Genomic DNA, 20005 nt, shown 5'->3' with positions numbered 1-20005 from the left:
GCCAGTTAAGGTCTGTTATGGTGGACATTTGAGGGGGGGGGGGGGGGGTGTGATGTCTTCTGGGCCTTGTGCTTCTTGAAGTTTCATGTGTGCAGGCTCTGACATTTTTGTCTGACAGCTCATCTGGCAGTTTTCCCTTTTTCTGCCTTTTTGCAATATTCGACTGTCTTCTGGTTTTTGAACTTTGATCTTGATTTTCTTGTGATTATTTTTGGAGAAAGCTGTGGTTTCATTTTTTCCCCCCTTAATTTATTTTGTGACGATAACATGCTGTAAGGAAAATTTGTTGCCCTGGTCTTTGCCTTAAACTGTAAAAGAAAATTTGTTTTCCTGCTTGCAGCGCCGAAACTGTAAAGGAAAATTTGTATAATTTATTTTAGTTATCGGTTAGACAAGGGCACGAATCAAATACCCAAAACCTGGTCCCCTCTTGCTACCCCCCTTTTAGGCTTTGTTTTCCTCGTGAGGGATTTTATTTTTATATTTTATATCTGGCTTCGTACTCAGAGGTCCCTTTGAGGCTTGGAATCTGTTCATTAGAAACTCATATCCTGAAACTTGTTATCTATCCTGGTACTCAGAGGTTCCTTTAAGACTAGGAATCTATTTTTATTAGAAACTCATATCTTGAAACTTGTTACTCACAATTCAATACTCAGAGGTTCCTTTAGGACTAGGAATCTAATTTTAGCAGAAACTCATATCTTGAAACGTGTTACTCACAATTCAATACTCAGAGGTTCCTTTAGGACTGTTTTAGAAACTCATATCCTGAAACTTGTTATCTATCATGGCACTCAGAGGCTCCTTTAAGACTAGGAATCTGCTTTAGAAACTCAATCTCGAGTCTTGTTACCTTACTAGCATTTTTATGCACCAGCCCTTAGTGGTGTTCATGAGGCTGCAAAAGGGTTAGGAAGGAAGATGCAGATTTGACGGAAATATGAAGATTTAATAAAAAACATAATCACCAGTTAAGTAATGACAGAACATATGAAAACATTAATTGCCTATAGCTGAACACAGAATCACATGCTTGCTACAGAAAATAAACATGAACATGTTCACTGACAAATACATAACTAAATGACTCTGTACACGTCAATGCCTATGGTACCAGGAGAACTGTTAAGCAGTGTCTCCCTGAATGCTTCTTTGAACTTCCCTTAAGTACATCCCTGAGCAAGCCTTCCATGACCACAGTTCCCTTTGTTTGCCCACATCAGGTCTGGACAGGAATAGGCACCAAAACCCCTTCTCCTCCAAGAACAGAGAAACTGCAGAGTATACTCCTTTGTGATCTATTGATAGAAATAAGATTCTTTGTGCGACTGCGCGTGATCTTATGATTGTAACTATCTTCCAAGATAGTTTTCTATGGAGTTCTAAGGTCATGGTCCCTCTGTTATCCAGATATTCATGTAGGCAAAGTCCATTTTTGATACACCCTACTTCTGACCACATTCCCACATTTATTCCTATACATCACTTCTTCTTTCACTTACGGTTCCACATTCACATATTTCTGTAACTATTTCCCCTCTTTTACATTCTGTTCCACATTCATGCACATTTATTGGCACTGTCAATACATTGCAACGTTGTATTATTTCTGTCGGTGTCCAGTCTTGTCCTGCTCTGTTGACCGCACCGCCTGGTATTGTCCATAGCCTAGTATTCCAGGGGGGTAATCTGCCTGTACGTTTGACCCCTCTACCTGGTAGGTCCATGGCCTGGTATTCCAGTTGCTGGTTGCCAAATATAACTTGCGGCATGTGTGGCTTCATCAGTCCTCAGCAGTGGTGAAAGTCCATGAATACTCAAAATTGCACCTTACAATGCCTATGCCTGTAACATTGTGTTTTTTTAAGGTAGTCAACCTTCGTCAATATATCAGATGTTACATACGTGTTGTCACTTAATGTCTTAATTTCTATCGTAATGAGTTGTAAATTTTGATAAAGATTGATCCAACAGATTTCTCTGCCTATCAACAAATTCTGTGATTCAATAATTGTTATCTATGACAAAAATGTAATTTACTAAATTTATTTTACATGTTGGATAAGTGAGGGGTTTTAACTGATGTACTTGTTTATGGTATTCAGAGCGGAGGGCATCACACAAGGGTGTCAGCCGTTAAAACTGATGAATTTAGAAATTGAACATATTTTATTTAATCTTCACTTCCTTGACAACAGTTTACATGAAAATATCTCGCTATTCAGGGGCAAGCGCAAAACTGCTAGAACTCTATTGTACAAAATTTTCTCCCTTAGTTATTCCTTATGCACCACTTTTGAAAATATACATACAAAGATTATTGAAAGTTCATGACATTTGACAGGTTTATAAAGGGCATCAAGCTGCAGCTGATATAGGGTAGAGCAGGGCCAAATGGAACACGGCGTAAAATGTAACATAGACTTTTTAGTTAGATGCATCAAGCTAGAACGACATATTTCAGGTTAAAGACACAGAACTGCCATCTCTTTGTCTCCAACGAACGGCAGGAGAGTTCAATAAATATTATGGGTGTTATTGCCAAAATGTATGTAATCGTAAATTGTCTTTTAGTGACTAATAGATTGCATAGTTTTGATATAGCATGTTAGCTTGCTGGGACTGCTAGCCAGGCCTGTTAGGTTTATGGCCCCCACACGGGGTTAAACCTAACAGGGTTGCAGGGTTGTTAGCCTGTTGTCATTAGACTATTAATGAACCAATTGATTGGCTTTTTTCAACTCAGACTTCACCTTCATAAATGTATTTTACTCAACTTTAACTTTAGGCTACGTGATGACATATGACATCGATTGCTACAGCTGTTTGGATCGAAAAGACATGGAACAGGAATTGGAGAATAATGTAGTCCTAAAACAGTCCACTGATATAGGTGGGTCACAAAAAACATAGAAATTTAATCAAAAAATAGATTAGACTGTTTGTATTATTTAACTTGGAATTGAATTGGTATTGAATTGCCTTACTTTGTGTTAAATTTTAAAGCTATCAAGACTGTTAGGTATACCCAGCACCGCATTATTTTTCACCCCCACCATGGACATCAATTCAACAATTCACTCTCAGTAGTTTCGGTCAGATTGCTAGAAAATGGTATGTCTGAGAATACTTAAAAAAAAATTAATCTATATCTAATAATATTTTCCGAATTGAACCAAATATGATATACCACTCTCCCCTACTCACACATACTCATCCCTGAATCTAGAGCGGTGGAAATCTACAGAGGTTTAGGCTTTCATTTGACGCTTCCACGGTAGAGGGGAATACTTGTGGGATTCTGACAGTAGGGAGCAGCAGAGTGTAATTTTTCCTCATAAGGATAGCTTCCATCATTCTGCATTGCATTGTAGGTGACTTGCCATATTTAGAGGCTTAGCTCTATGATTTAGATATATCATTTGTATTGAAGAAGAATAAAGCCACAGCTAATATCAGGCTGGTACCGGCTGCCATACTTTTGGCTAGTGGTCAGTGTAATCACCATTGAAATATTTTACAATACAATACAATACTTTATTGTCCCCAAAGGGAAATTTGTTTTCACAGTTTTGCCTTGCAGCCTCACATAAATACCTAGATACATACAGTACAGTATATACATATAACACACATATAATAAATACATAGATACATACAGTAATAAATATTAGATACATACATATAATACACCTGACATTCAGCGAGGCAGTTTGTTCACCACCTCGATAGCAGAGAGGACAAAACTCTTTATAAAATGGGCCCATGTCCAGGTCAGAGACCTGTACCTGCGGCCAGATGGAAGGAGTGAGAAGAGTGGATTGAGGGGGTGTGTGGGGTCATGCGCTATGGTGAGTCCTATGTGTGTAAGGGCTCTGTTGTTGAGCTCTGAGAGGCTTTGGGTTGGAAGTCCAATGATTTTTCAGGCGTTATGTGTGATGCGGGTGAGTTTGTTCCTGTTTGTGGCAGTTAACATGGTGAAGAAACAGGATGAGCAGTAGAGTAAGATGGGCTGGATGATGCTTTTGTACAGTAGTGACAGAATGTGAGGTGCAACAGAAAGTGCTCTTAGTTTCTGTATGGCTGAAAGTCTTTGCTCAATCTGGTGCGCAAAAGGAGAGATAATTGGTGTTCAATTTAAATCACCCTATAAGGTGCACAAAGGGGGAGACAGACAAAGTGTGTTCAAATGGTCATTTTATTTTACAGAGCAACTGGCTCTTTTGTTCCCAAACAGCAGGAAACAGCAGAACAAACAAAGTTTGACCACAGAACAACTGGCTCTTTTTTCCCCAACGATGGGGGAATTAAAAAAAAAAAACGGTCAATAGGCTACAACGTTGATGTCAAATTTTTTTTGCTAACTGCACTGGATTAGGCTACACGATAGGTACCTTCACGGGTAAAAAGCAAAGGACCAAAACCAATTTGGGAGCAGAGAGGGAACATTTCGACAAACAGCAGGTAGGCTAATTACATGGCTATGCTTATTCTCACAAATGTTTGTTCTGAATATCTCTAGTGAAGCCGAATAGCCTACAGCAGAACATGCCTAGGCATTGTTGGTGATAGCCTACAGTAGGCTATATACAGTTATATACAGTAGCCTATAGGCCTACACTAGCCTACTATACAGCCTACAGTAGCATTATTCACTTGTAACATTTCACTTTCAACGCTACCAGAACATAAAATACAATGCCATAAGCCTATTGGACGTTAAGCTACTTCTTCAAAAGATGTTTGATTCAAGACGAGAATAGAACAGATTAGAATAGAAATTTGTGCACCAAGGGAACTTTGCACAGGATTAACATTCATGTGCAGTCACAAGCGTATGAACTAGTGTCAGTGTGAATAAAAGGCTAATCCTACAGAGCAACTGGCTCTTTCCCCAAAGATTAGGAGAACAACAAATAATACAACAAACATTTAGTTGTTTTTAACTTTAACTTAGGCCTGGTTAAAAGTAAAAATAAAAATGTTATTCATCGCAGATGTATCAGATGTACACCTCTTCCTGTGACATGCACTCAAAGTGTGCCCACTCCTCACAGAACAGGCACTGAATCCAGGACTCCCCAGGCAGAGACGAGTCAAAGTCCTCCCCACACACCACGCACTCCACATTGTTGCCTGATCTGTGAGCTATAGGTAGGCCTGCTGGATTACTATTCTTCTCCTTTTTTCCCCACTTTCCACATTGTTGCCTGATACATGAGCTACAGCTAGGCCTGATGGATTTCTATCCTTTCCCCCCTTTTTCCCCCACTTTCTTCCGGTGTTTTGTGCATGCCCTTTGCCAAGTTGCGCAAAGGGCATGCACAAAACTCTTCTAGGGCACACTTGACTAGGGTGTCCATGAGCAATGCAGTTGTTCTCCGTCTACCCCGGGTCCCCCCAATTCTTGGGCCAGCCTTGGGAAAAGGACGGAGTAACACAGGGCTGAAGCAGTCACCTGACGCCCCGACACCTGGCTGGACCGGAGCAGCTCCACCTGGCTCCCCTGACGCTGCTGGCCCCACCCCAGGCTCCACTGGTGCCACTGGCCCCACCCCAGGCTCCACTGGTGCCACTGACCCCACCCCAGGCTCCACTGGTGCCGCTGGCCCCACCCCAGGCTCCACTGGTGCCACTGGCCCCACCCCAGGCTCCACTGGTGCCACTGGCCCCACCCCAGGCTCCCCTGGTGCCGCTGGCCCCACTACAGGCTCCCCTGGTGCTGCTGGCCCCACCCCGGACTCCCCTGTTGATGCTGGCTCCCTGGTGATGGTGGGGGCAAGACGGTCCATCACATAAGCAGGTGAGAAGTCCACCTCTGTGAAGACAATGGGGTTCAGATGCAGGTGCACCAAAACCCGGACATGATATTTGTTGGGGTTGCAGCCACTGGGAGAGCCGCCTTAACGATGCTGGAGATGTCGTAGATGGTGACGGTCTTCCGAGAGTGCATCTTCAGCCAGCAGTCCATGGTACTGTTGATGGACCTTTTAAGCGGGCCATAGACACTTCGGTCCAGGGGCTGAAGTTTGTGGCTGCAGTGAGGGGGGAATGAGAGCAGGACAATCCCATTTGCCCTACAGAATTTGATCCCTTGGAGAGAGAGGTGGGATGAATGGTTGTCCAGTAGTAGGAGTTGGGGGGCCTGTTGGGAGGCGTTATAATGTTTGGCAAAGTGGTGCAGAAACGCCACAAAATCCCCCTCCTGCATCCACCCACTGCCATTTACAGTGCCCATGCAGCCTGGGGGACCATCCCGGACGAAATGATCAAAATATTTATTTCGGGGGAAGATGAAGTGGGGTGGGGTACTGTTGCCGAGGGCGTTCACGGCCATTGCCTGACGTCATGGCCCTCACCTCCTTTTTCCCTCTGGCTGCGACAATCCTGTCTGGACTTTGGACTGTGACGGTGCTCGTCTCGTCCATGTTCCATATAGCCACAGGCTGGAACTCATACCGTCCCATGATGGAGTTGGTTGGGTTGAAGCTGGTAGCCCGGGAAAGACTTGTGGCTTGAGGCTGGCGGACTGAGAGGCTGGGGTTCCGCTCCATAAAGGAGCTGAACCAGACCTTGCCAGCCATCTTTTTCACATGCCACACTTCTGGGTGTGCACAGTGGTATTGCCGGGCCAGCTGGTATGCAAACTGATGCACCTAGAAAATATGAAATAAATATTAACTTTTTAATTACTTTTTAATCTATTAATTATTTTTTATTTACAGGAGCACTCTTTTCCTCACCTATCTTTAAGGACTGACTCTGGATCAGCACCATGGAGCTGCCTTAACAATGCAGCTCTGTAGGCCTAGTGCTGGTCCAGAGTCAGTCCTTAAGGATGGGTGAGGTAAAGAGTTTTTCCTAATATATACACTCTTTATAATTATTTTTAATTGTTATTTATGTGTACATTATGAATTATCTAACTTTTTATATGAATTATTATCTAATGAACTTTATATATAGTTCATGAATTGTTCTTTTAATCTATTTATTGTATTTGTCTATTTATAGGCCTATTTATATATTTATATTGTATGTTGGGGCGACATAGCTCAGGAGGTAAGACCAATTGTCTGGCAGTCGGAGGGTTACCAGTTCAAACCCCGCCCTGGGCATGTCGAAGTGTCCTTGAGCAAGACACCTAACCCCTAACTGCTCTGGCGAATGAGAGGCATCAATTGTAAAGCGCTTTGGATAAAAGCGCTATATAAATGCAGTCCATTTACCATTTACCATATATTGTATATATTTATTCGGCTATATGTAATGTAGGCTATATGTATTTTATCTATGTATTGCTCATTTGAATAAACTAATAAATAAAGGAAGAACTTAGCACACTGAGTATATTGAAAATCTAGTTTAATTAGCTGAGCTTTTGGTCAAAAAGACCTTCTTTCAGCTAATTAAACTAGATTTTCAATATACTCAGTGTGCCAAGTTCATCCTTTATTAAATGATTTTTGTTCTTGTAGCACCTGAGCCATAATTGGGCTGAATGTGCGGACGTCTTTTCACCATTTGAATAAACTACCATGAATTCCTTTTTAATTGTGAGATCAAATCAATAACTCATTGGTTATTGCTAACTGGGTACAATGCCTACCTCTTTAGGACTAAATCCATAATATATGTCAGAAGCACTGAGTAAGTACTGACGGAAATTATACTCCTGCTCGTCCATGAACACTCTGTTATGTGCCCTATATCCTGGCAGCCTGGCATTCACAGTGTCTTTTTTTCACCTGTAAAACCTAAACAGGGTGCAGTGGTTTATGCTGTTGGCTTTGCGACACTCCTCACAGATTTCCCTCCTACTAATACTTCTTCTGACGCCCTCTCAAACACATCTGGCTCAAACAGTCCTCTACTGGTCTTCCTGACTCTAACTCAGGGCATGCTCTGCAAAATACACCAAAAGAATACATTGTAAGCTGCGGTGAATCCATGAGTTACAATTATCTATTAAAATAATAATATGAAATATTCTCTTTTCATTCCATATTAAATTAATAACAATAGTTTCAGGGTAGGGGATAAATAAGGTAATGAAGAATATATAAACAAATAATGTTATTTAAATATAATTAACACACACACAAAAAAAAAAAATTGTTGGCATGTGGCCCCCTCCAGCGGTTGTGGCCCTAAACAACCGCATAAAGTGTTTATGCCAGTGGCCGGCCCTGATTTCTTTCATCCCACCCCTCTGGTCCACCCCTCCCTCACTTGCTTTGAACTTGACTAGCAGCCAACACTTGCTAGCATGAAACTAAAAACCTATGCTGTCATTTAGTCCACAGTTGTGTTAAGTAAATTATGCATGTTTGGAAATATCAAGACATAAACACACTTGTACAACCAAAAAACACGATATTTTACTTACAGTGGTCAAAAATTACTTTCTTTTATAACTCGACAAAAAAGTGACAGACCTGAGTGTTTTTTTTCTGGAGCAAGTGGGTTACACAGTTTGCACGTACTTACGTAGTTACGTCATTCAAGCTTCCGTAGTTTTACGCGGAAATCGATGTGTTTCTTTCATCCCGTTTCTATTTGTTAAGTACACAAAAATTGTATTTTAAAAAGTGATTGTCCCGGAACAGCTTGTTGTAAATATAATACTGTGTGGGGGAAAAAATGAAGTTGATTACCAACTAGAACCTGTGGTGCTTTATGTGAGGCAGGTTTAGGTAGTGAAGGAGGTCTTGGTAATTTACAGTAGGCTCCACTCTCCCAAGGTTACCATATTATAATAGAGGCATACATTTCTCCATGCAAGAATTACAAATTTGGTTGTATTAACAGGATATAAGTGCTGGTGCACATTGTTTAAACTAAATACAGCTGAAAAATATTGGTCCAATAATTTCGGGATGTGCGGTATGCCATCCCGCCAAGTTATGGCTATGGCTTGGTGGGGCAGCTTGCCCCATACCTATATAGTGCGGAGAGTTTGGCACTTTTCAGGGTTCCCTACAGAAATAACCACAATTGCCACAGACTCTCAGCACTTAAAAACATTAATTTCTGTACCTTCTGACCCCATTTCAACAGACAGAATTCACAAACAGCTCCACACATCCACACAATAAAGCCCCAAACTTAGGGGATTTTGCAGTTTTTCCTTCTTTTTCCTGCCTAAAATGCTCCTGCCATAAAAGAATGGTATTTTTACATACATCAACCAATAAAAATATCGGATAGCCTACACACACAAAATGGACATACATACAAGTTTGCATGTTTAAAACTGTAAAACCTTGCACCTCTGATGTCTACTTCCCTCGTAGCTCACTGGGTAGTGCCTTTGGCACTATTTGCATGACTGAAAGACCCGGGTTCAAATCTCCCCTCTGACTGAAGCAAATCTCTAACTCATCACGCTGGCTTGCTGGCTAACTAAAAATACAACATTTAAACTATTGCTTTTGCATCTGTAAAACATTTGTGGGAAACTGATTTACATTGCTGAAATCCAAATAAAATACACCCACACTTTACACAGTTCCGCTTTCTGCATTTTCACCGTGTTTAATGTTAGCTACCTTGCTAATGACACAGCAAACTGACTGTTTAACGTTAATAGGCTACACATACAGACACCTCCAAAATTGATGTCGAACATCTGCGTTGCAATTTGGTCTGGTTGGTAATGTTACCGGGCATATAGAAACTGCTGCAAGAGAATGATTTCACGCCAGGTATGCCCAGTTTCTTTCACTCAAAAACGGTTCACGTTCACCACTGCTCCTGTTCTGATAACTACTTCTTTACTAAGGTATGCTACTGTAGCTAACTTTAAGGCTGCATTCAGACCAGATCAGGCAATGCGGCACCTTCCCGCAGGGTTGTGCGGAGGTGTGGGTGTGTCACTACATGGCCCATTTGTGTGACGTCATGTTGTGAACTTTAACCCCCCCCCCCCTCCATTTCCTGTCCGCTAACTCAAACAAATGGACACAAACCGAAGGAAGTAATTCTTGCTATCATTATTTTTCAGCGTAGACTGCAAGCCAGACGCAGCAAGTCGAAGCTGGGTACACAAAATAAACCAAAACTGGGAGATTGGCCACCATAGCATGACAACTTAAGTGAGATTGACAACTTGTGTGATTAGCCACCGCAGCGTGACGTTGGGTTGCGTTACGGCAAAAGTTGATTCTGGTTCTACTTCTTCCAGCACGGCCACTGCAGTGTTTTTCTGCACCCCATGCAGTCCCCACTCCCGTAGCCTAAACGCACTACCCCCATTCAAATGAATGGGAGGGCTGCAGTTTTTGTCGCATTGCCTGATCTGGTCTGAATGCAGCCTAAAGGTGCGGTCACACTACAATTCACGCTTTTGAAATCATTACGGACCCCGCAGCGAAACCGGATATGACGCTCCAGTGCTTCTACAGTATCCGCGTTTTTTGAGCTAACGTTAGCTAGCATCATGGATGCAGAAATTCTTGCATTGTATCTTGTTGTGAGGCGGCAGTGAAAGAGAAACCAAAAGAGAAGGCTGCAGGTTCACCCTGTCCTCCAGTCATGTAATGAGCGGGGAGAGTTTCATTCTCTGATCCAGGAGCTTCGGCTGGATGAGGATCGCCATGGGGAGTACTTCAGGATGGGTTCTCATGACTTTGACCGGTTGCTCGGTATGGTTGTTCCAGTTATCGAAAGGCAGAACACCAAACTTCGTGAGGCAATTGGTCCAGTCGAATGACTGGTGATCTGTTTATGGTGAGTATATATACATATTTATTACGTTAATTTAATAACATAACATTGTTTTAGCTAAAAATGTGTTAGCTAATGGTTGCAGTTCATAAGTTTTATCTTACAGCAAGCGTAGCGTTAGTACAATGTTAGTATGTTCAGTCACCAGTTACCCAACAGTGGCGTAAGGTGCAGCTACCTATCTTTATGTTCTATTCAATATTTCAGTTTGGTCCAAATTCATTTATCGGGCCATCAGTGTCTAATTACATTTCTGTAGTCTACAGTGACATAACTACATCAGCATATAATAGATGCCATCATTTAACTTGCAACGGATAATTACATTATGAGTCTCTTGTTACAATAAATAATTGACAAGCTTAAATTTTTTTATTATTTATTTTTGAATTGTTCTTTTAATTTAATTATTTTTTCATTATTTTATTTGAAAGTTAATATTTTAACTTTTAAGTATAGTTCAATATTAATAAAGACCATTTTTTGATTTCAGATACCTGGCAACTGGTGACTCCTACCACTATCTCCAAAAGCTTCAGAGTGAGCAAGTCTACTGTCGTTGGCATTGTACCATCTGTAGCTACAGCCATCTGGGAGTATTTGATAGGAGAATACATGTCTGTTCCTCGGAAGGAGGATTGGAGCGCAATTGCTGAGGGATTCAGTCAGCACTGGGCATTTCCACACTGCCGTGGGGCCATTGATGGCAAGCACATTGTCATCAAAGCTCCCGCCAACTCTGGGTCCCTGTATTATAATTACAAGGGACAGTTCTCCATAGTCCTTCTGGCACTGGTGGATGCCAACTACCATTTCAGAATGGTAGACATTGGTGCCTATGGCAGGAGTAGTGATGGTGGCACCCTGTCTGCCTCTGCTTTTAGAAGAGCTCTCTGTGATGGCACGCTTGACCTCCCTGAAGATGAGCCTCTCCCGAATCTTGAACATCTTGGTCCAGCGCCATTTGCATTTGTCGGAGATGAGGCTTTTCCCCTCAGACGAGATATTCTGCATCCTTACCCAGGAACAGCAATTCCCATTGACCAGAGGATCTTCAACTTCCGCCTGTCCCATGCCTGGAGGATTGTGGAGAATGCATTTGGCATCATGGCAGCTCAGTTCCGTATCTACCACAGAATGATGGAGTTGAGCCCATGCAATGCTGAGAAGATCGTGCAAGTCACCACCATTCTTCACAATTTCATCAGGTGGTGTCTTTGGGATTCTCCTTCAAGCAGTGCTTGTGCCACCCCAAGTGTTGTACTGAATCCAGCTGGGCGACTAGGAAGCAACTCCCTAGCTGTGATGAAGCTGTACACACAGTACTTCACCTCCCCGTGTGGTGCTGTTCCTTGGCAGTATAACCAAATTTGAGGCAACATGCCTCCTCAAACAAGGGCTCTTTTCAGAGCCATATCAATATCACTAAAAGAGTTTGTATTCCACTCTGTGTGTGGTGTAGTAAACCTCAGTAAATTGTTAGGGGCATGCACACCATTGTCTTTATTTTGGGGGACCTAGATGTAGAACAACAATCCAACTTATGACATTTAAATAGTTGTTAGAATGAGGTGGGTATGAAATAGAGGGGGAAAAAAACTGTCTTGAACGTGCTGGCCTGGCTGCTGGGGCCCTGCCGTGCTGCCCTGGCTGCTGGACCCTGCTACGGGGGCCTGGCTGCTGGACGCTGTTGTGCTGTCTGAACTGGCTGACCTCACCTGGCAGTTTTCGTCAATAATGAGCAGTTAAGAGGACCCAGTTGCTGGAATTGGTTCCAGTTGCTGGAAATTTCCAGTTGTGGGCCTCTCTGATACAAAAGGCTCAATAAACTACATTATGTCAAAAAACTTTCACTTTCTTCTTTGACTTCCTCCTATTCCACTTCGCTTACTCTCTCTCTCTCTCTCTCTCTCTATCTTTCTCTCTCTCATATAGGTATCCCTGAGGCCACGCCATTTTTTCTTGCAGGTTTCAACTGACAGAAAAGAAGAGAAGAAATGTTGCACATTTGATTCTTAAAGGAAACTTATTACGGTCTGCACAATGAAACTGTCTACGCAACAATAAAGTTTGACATACTTCAGTGCCTTATTTGACTTCTGGTGTCCATATGGTGTGTGACAGTGAAACTCAGGGAAACAATCTTTATTATCCACATGACAATGTACTGATAATCAGATACAGTAATTATTACAGACAGCACTGGAAGCAATACGATCTGTTTTGGGAAAATGCAGTTGACCAAAGTATGCTGGTGGGGGTATACATAAAATCTGTGCAGCAATTGGGGTCCCAGGGACAGGTAAGAAACACAGCATTGTAGGTAGCTAAGTGTAGGCCTGTGATAACCTGACTTAAACTAGCTAGCTAGCTAGTTTGCCCCAAAAAATTAGAAAATAAAATTTGGTCCTTTTATAACGACCTGTGTAGCATATAGCTACCACATTCTGCCGCCATAAACATAGGCTCAAAGCTAAACGACAAACTATGTGGCTGCGGATGCTAAAATAAATAATAATAAAAAAATGTTAGAATAAGATATGTTTACCACCGACTCCAGTTTCCCGCGACATGGCAAACCATGCTGCCTCTCTCCATGTTTGCATCTTATATTCCTTTAAAGTTACAATCTCGAAGATTTCAGTTTCGTTCTCTATGGCGGTGCCAATGGCGAGAAGCGGTAATTGCAGGTGCGTTTTTGGACCTCACTTCCCATAGATCCAACCGAATCCAACCATTGTCGCCTGTGTGACGTCAGTCAGTTGGCACCTGGGCCACGCCAACTATAACACTTATTATTTACTGAATAAAAAATGGTTGTTATAAAAGTAATGTTATGTACATACTGATTCATTGTCTAACATTAGGCTAACTTAAACTGTCTTTACACTGCCGAGCCGGGTTAAAATGCTGTAACAGATCTGGGGTAGAATTAGTGATGATCAATTTACACACACGTTCTTTATCCACCTTTTGCCCGGTATGAACATCTTTACACTGCAGAGAAGAATTTGCGGGATTCTCTGTGGCTCGTGTAATTATGTATCTCGTGCACAATAAACAGTCGTTTTCGTGAATGACTGTTGTGTAATATTTTTGAAACAACTGCCTTACAAAATGTTACCCCTGGTGTTTCTGGTTTTGCTAGATAAACTGGTTGAGAATAAAGCTGAGCTGGGTGTTAAATTAGCAATCAGAACAAGAAGAACAAAACAAAAACAAAGGAGATTTCATCAAAAAAGGGCATCAAGGCTGAAGGAACATGAGGAAGCGTAATAAAATAATAACAATGCTAATCCATACTGCCGTATTCTTTTATTTAGTTTTCTCCGGCTTGACATCTTTACACAGAAATCAGACCCGGCTCTGATCCACGTACCCCGGCTTTATTCCTATCGTTATAATATACTGATGAACTTGATGGAAATGTAAAAACGGTAACATTAAGGCCAGTTCAGATCAATGATGCGCAACGAGACGAAACGGTTTTAGAATGTTGCAGAGAAAACTGCAGCGGTGTGAACTGGTTAGTAGCAGAGCCGTTGCCTGCCCCTTTAGTTAGCTACATTGCAACGTTGCAACAAGGTAGCATTGCATTCGAGAGACGGTTGGTGAGGTCGGTACCGGTCGGTAGCGTTAGCTAGCGTTTTTTATAATTGTTAGCTGACATTAGATTGTGTAAATTACATTAGCTAGCTAGCTAACGCAACGTTACCTGATATGAGAGATAGATACTGTGCGCAACGTTGTCTAAACTAATGTTGCCTTTCTTGACATGGTCCAGTAGCTAGCGTTAGCTGTGCAAATAGCTATGTAATTTAGTAACGTTACATTGTCATCAAATTTAATACGAAATCTACATCAACAAATAATATGACCTCTCATGTTACACAAGAACTTTTTAGGGTTCCATAACTCTGTTATTGTAGCAGACACCGGAAAAACAGTACGCCCCTCACACACAAGTGAGTTGAAGAGCAAGCCTGTTGCGTTAGCAACACCCTCTCTGGCGGACCAACCACTGATGGGTGATGGAAAACACGTCACTAACTATGCGCCGCTTGTGATTTTTTCCCGGGAATGTCGCCACAGACACCCAGTTCTTTAATCATAAATTATAATAATAATAATAATATAAATTAATATAATAATAGGCTCAATCACCATTGTGTTACCTAATTCGGCGATAGATAGTGACTTAACAGACATTTATTTTAATGAAAATCTTCAAGATTATTACTTTAAAGTTGAATTAAATAAGATTGAATGATGGGATACAGCCAAAATGATAGCCTCCTCCATTTTTTTTCAGCTTAGGGGTCAACCCGTGACGTTAAGGCCGTCTATTGGTCAAATACATTTCCGTTAGGCGAATTCGCAGGTCAAAATTCACTAAACTATAACTCTGGTACAGAGTGTAGGGGTGTGCAGAGACGTCATTATCTGTATCTGTATTTGTATCTGACCGTTCCTTCCAGGTTGCCTGGGCGGGTAAGGTATCACCACCCCGTCCTCTCGCCACCGGAGTTCCCAGGGCTCAGTCCTCGGTCCCCTTCTCTTCTCCTTGTACACCAGATCCCTTGGCCCTGTAATATCTTCCCATGGCTTGTCCTATCACTCCTATGCCGACGACACGCAACTCTTTCTCTCCTTCTCCCCATCGGACACACAGGTCCCTGCCCGCATCTCCGCTTGCCTGAGGGACATACAGAGCTGGATGGACAATCACCACCTGAAGCTCAACCCGGGAAAGACGGAGCTAATCTTTATTCCTGCTCTATCCTCTCCCCTCCTCGACTTTTCCATTTCCCTAGGGGACACCTTAGTGACATCATCACCCTGTGCCAAGAATCTTGGAGTGGTGATGGACAACAGGCTGTCCCTCTCCAAGAACATCGCAGCAGTAAGCCGGGCATGCAGATTTTTCCTGTATAACATCCGCAGAATCCGCCCCTTTCTCACCATCTACTCAACCCAGCTCCTGGTCCAAGCAATGGTTCTATCCCGCCTTGACTACTGCAACTCTCTTCTGGCTGGACTACCGGCATCTGCCACCAGACCCCTGCAACTCATTCAGAATGCTGCGGCTCGTCTGGTCTTCAACCTCCCCAGACACTCCCACGTCACTGCCCTGCTCACTACCCTCCACTGGCTGCCTGTTATAGCTCACATCAAATTTAAAACATTGGTCCTAGCATACCAGGCAGTCAAGGGATCAGCCCCAGCATACCTCCACAAGATATTTAAACCCTACATGCCAGCCAGATCCCTCCGTTCTGCTACCTCAGGACGCCTAGCACCTCCCCCTCTTCGCACTTCCAGAACACGTCTCCTGTCTGTTCTGGCCCCATGATGGTGGAATGACCTCCCCGTGGAGGTCAGAACAGCTGAGACACTGACCCATTTAAAACGACGACTGAAGACTCACCTCTTCAGGCTGCACCTCTCCCCATCCCTCCCTACCCCCCTGTAAATGACTGTAAGCTTAGGGTTGTAACTAGGCAGCTGTTTCGTAGGTGACTTAGGTGCATTAACTGTCTTAACTACTGCTTGTATTTTTTCCATAGACTGCGTTGTTGCCGTTCTCGTTGTGTTAGTGTTAATCAGTTTAACCTTCAAGGTCCAAGTTGAACTATGCGGTTGTTCCCTGCACTTGGACCGGTACTTCTCTCTAGGGGTTTCGTCATACTTGTTCCTGGTTATGGTTATACACTTTGTTGTACGTCGCTCTGGATAAGAGCGTCTGCCAAATGCCTGTAATGTAATGTAATGTAATGTATCTGTTCAACCAACAAAATTATCTGTATCTGTATTCGGATAGAAGACAGGAAGTGGGCGTGGTTTATACCGGAAGTCACTTTAAATCAGGCAAATGTTGTATTTTCTAATCTAATATTCATTGGCAATGAATAACATATAATTAATTATGAAATATTTCCACATCCTCATGCTGTACTTTTCATCTCTCTCTCTCTTTTTTTATTTTTAACTAAACTAAGTTTTATGAACTATCTGAACCCCAGCCCCCCCACTTTAACTGGGGTACATTGAACAATCAGAAACAGAAAAAAATGTTTTATAAAGATTCTGTTTTGCATTGGAAGTAGAAACTATTTACAGTAAAGATATATAGAAACATCTCCTTCAGTTGAAGGGAATAATCTTAAATTTCAATGATGCTGCGTTTGCGTTTCTGTGTTAACGTTACTGCAGTTCACTAGGGAGACAGTATATAACAGTAATAGCCTACATGACCTTTTTTTGCCTGTTTTATTTTTATTTATTTATTTATTTATTTACCCTACTGAACTAAGTTTGGATAGACTGCAAACCATCTGATGTCCTCATATTTTCCCTTGGTGGCAAAGTCTGTTACCATGAATGGATTTTGTGTTCATTATAGCCAAGACCTATGACTGATACATACAGCATGTTACATCTTAAACGGATGAATACTGACTGAAATACAAGGTAAAACATCGGTTTTATCAATATTTCGACTGGGTTTTTTAATGGAGGAAATTAACACATACAGCTAAAAACTACAGGTTCTAAGCTTGATTTTAATGTATAGGTTGCGGGGGTTTGAAAGAAATCCAGCTGCCACACCAGGCTTGTGTCTCGCTAGCTCCCGCACCTCCTCCTCGATGCGAGAGTTTCCTTGAGTGATAGCCGGGAACGGTCAGCTCTCATCCCGCTGCCTACTGTGCACTGACTTGGTCGGGGCAACTACAGAATATACCGATCGCTTTTCAATAATGTGTAGTAAATGAAACGACTAGTTAGTGAAATCAAAGTCCTAAGTTGCAAACAGAATGGGCATTTTTATCTAGTGGCCATCCACAATGATATGAATCGATTTGAAGAAACATAATGGCTGATGCATAGAACTTATTTATTAAACGTTTTGCAGCGCAGTGGCTCAAAGTTTATTGGTGTGTGTAACTGGTGCCCCCCCCCCACCCCCCTCACTCTCTCTCTTTCTGCCCGTGTAACGTTAGATAGAGGCTATGAGAACTCGACATGGAGCTGACTTTTTTTTACTTTCTCGAATCTGAATAACGAGCAACTTCGGGTAGAAAAAATATCAGTTTTTATCGCATTATTCCTGCTTTCCCAAATACAGTATTCGAATACATCCCTAACGGAGTGAAATGCAAAAATTCTTTGCATATGGATACGTATCTTTCCTCCCGCCCTCCTCCGATTTTTAGGTTGCTTGCTTAAATATTTAGATATTTGACTGATATTGTCCTTATCTCATCATCACATTCACTTACACATTCACCATTCACTCTGTGGTAGCAGCACAAGACACTGCACCTGAAGAAACATTATCAGTGATTTTTGTAATTTCTTGGAAAATATTATTATTACTGAGGACTTCTGAGCATAGCTAAGCCATATGTTTGCTGATAGACCTAGCTGACATCGTTATCTGGAGGAAGAGGAGAGAACTACAGGATTGATTTACTGTCTTTACTGAACACAGATAATATTTCATCATTGCTATGTATTACTGTTCAAAATATCAATATATACATTACTTTTGAAATTGAGTGTATTTAAATAGGTTATTGGTCTTTTATAATGAGGATATTTAACAATATAATGTAAGCGTTCGTTGATAGCAAACAATCATTGAAACGGCTTAGTGGAAAGATTCCATGGCACCTTGGGCCAGCAGCTGGCCATTCTCACCTCTCAGAACCAGCAAGACTGGGACACCCATCTGCCCTTCGTGCTTAAGACTATGCATGGAGCAGCAGGGTCTGGGCATTTTGGAGTCACTAAGACACTCTGCCGTCTCCGCCAGGGCTTCTACTGGGGTCAGTTCAGGAGGGACGTTGAGGACTTTTGCTGCCACTGTGGCCACTGCATGGCATGTAAGGGTCCCCCTGGTCGTTCACATGCTCCGCTCCAACAGTTCCCAGTGGGGGTGGGGGCCCCGACGGAAAGAGTGGCGGTGGATGGAGTGGTTCCGTTGCCTCGCTCAGACTGGAGTAACCGCTATGTCCTCTCCGCCATAGAGTATTTCACAAAATGGCCAGAGGTGTACACCCTCCCAGACCAGCAGGCAGAGACAATCGTAGATGCCCTGGTGGAGGGCATGTTCAGCCGCTTTGGAATGCTGGGGACCATACACAGTGACCAGGGGAGGAATTCCGAGTCCCGGGTGTTTGCCTCCATGTGTGAGCGGCTGAGCATGCACAAGACTCGTACCACCCCCTTGCATTCCCAGAGTGATGGCTTAGTGGAAAGATTCCATCGCACCTTGGGCCAGCAGCTGGTCATTCTCACCTCTCAGCACCAGCGAGACTGGGACACCCATCTGCCCTTGGTGCTCACGACGTGTCGCTCTGCGGTCCAGGAGTCCACATCATGCACGCCTGCCCTTCTCATGCTGGGGAGAGAGCTCCGCACCCCAGCAGAGTTGGCATTTGGTCAGCCATCCGATTCCCTGACCATTCCCCCTGGTCCTGAGTATGCCTGGAGGCTTCAGGACCGCCTCGAGTCCGCCCATGTTTTTGCTGGAGAGCAGCAGCAGAGTGCCGGAGTGAGGCAAAAGCGGACCTATGATGTGAGGGCCCAGGGAAGGCACTTTCTGGCTGGAGAGCTAGTCTGGGCCTACAGCCCCCAGCGGAAGAAGGGCCGGTGCCCTAAGCTCGACGGCCAGTGGGTGGGTCCCTGCAGAGTACTGGAGAGGTTGGGGGAGGTAGTTTACTGGGTGCAGTTGCCTTCCAAGGGAAGGAAGGTGGCACTCCATAGAGACAGACTAGCTCCTTACAGAGGGGGCTCTTCCCCACATGCACCAGGGGCGCCAATATCCCCTCCCCGTCTTTCCCCCTCACGTCCTGCTCACTCCCCTGCCATCTTCCCCTTGGCAACGCAGGAGGCTCCAGTGACTATGTGGGTCAGGGAACCAGTGACATCCCTTTCCCCAGCAACCATGTCCTGGTTCCCTGACCCACAGGACAACAGCCCCCCGTCAGTGATCCCAGTGGCGGAGTCCCCTGTCCCTGTTCCCTTGTCCTCAGCACCCCAGGCAACGCACCCACGAAGGCAGAGGAGGCCTCCGGGTCGCTTCAGAGACTTTGTTTGTTCCCTCGGGGGTGAGGAACTTTGTGGTGGGAGGGTAGTGTAGTGACCCTGTACAGTTCTGGGTTCACGGGGTCAGCCTGTCAATCACCCTGCTCTCTCCCAATCACAGGAATGCATGGAATGTTGGTCTCGTGCGTGCTTGTGGTTGGGGGAGCAGCGGAGGGGGGAGGGC

Source organism: Anguilla rostrata, chromosome 2, assembly GCF_018555375.3.
Source record: "Anguilla rostrata isolate EN2019 chromosome 2, ASM1855537v3, whole genome shotgun sequence".
NCBI lineage: Eukaryota > Metazoa > Chordata > Actinopteri > Anguilliformes > Anguillidae > Anguilla > Anguilla rostrata.
This window is presented reverse-complemented; position numbering follows the sequence as displayed.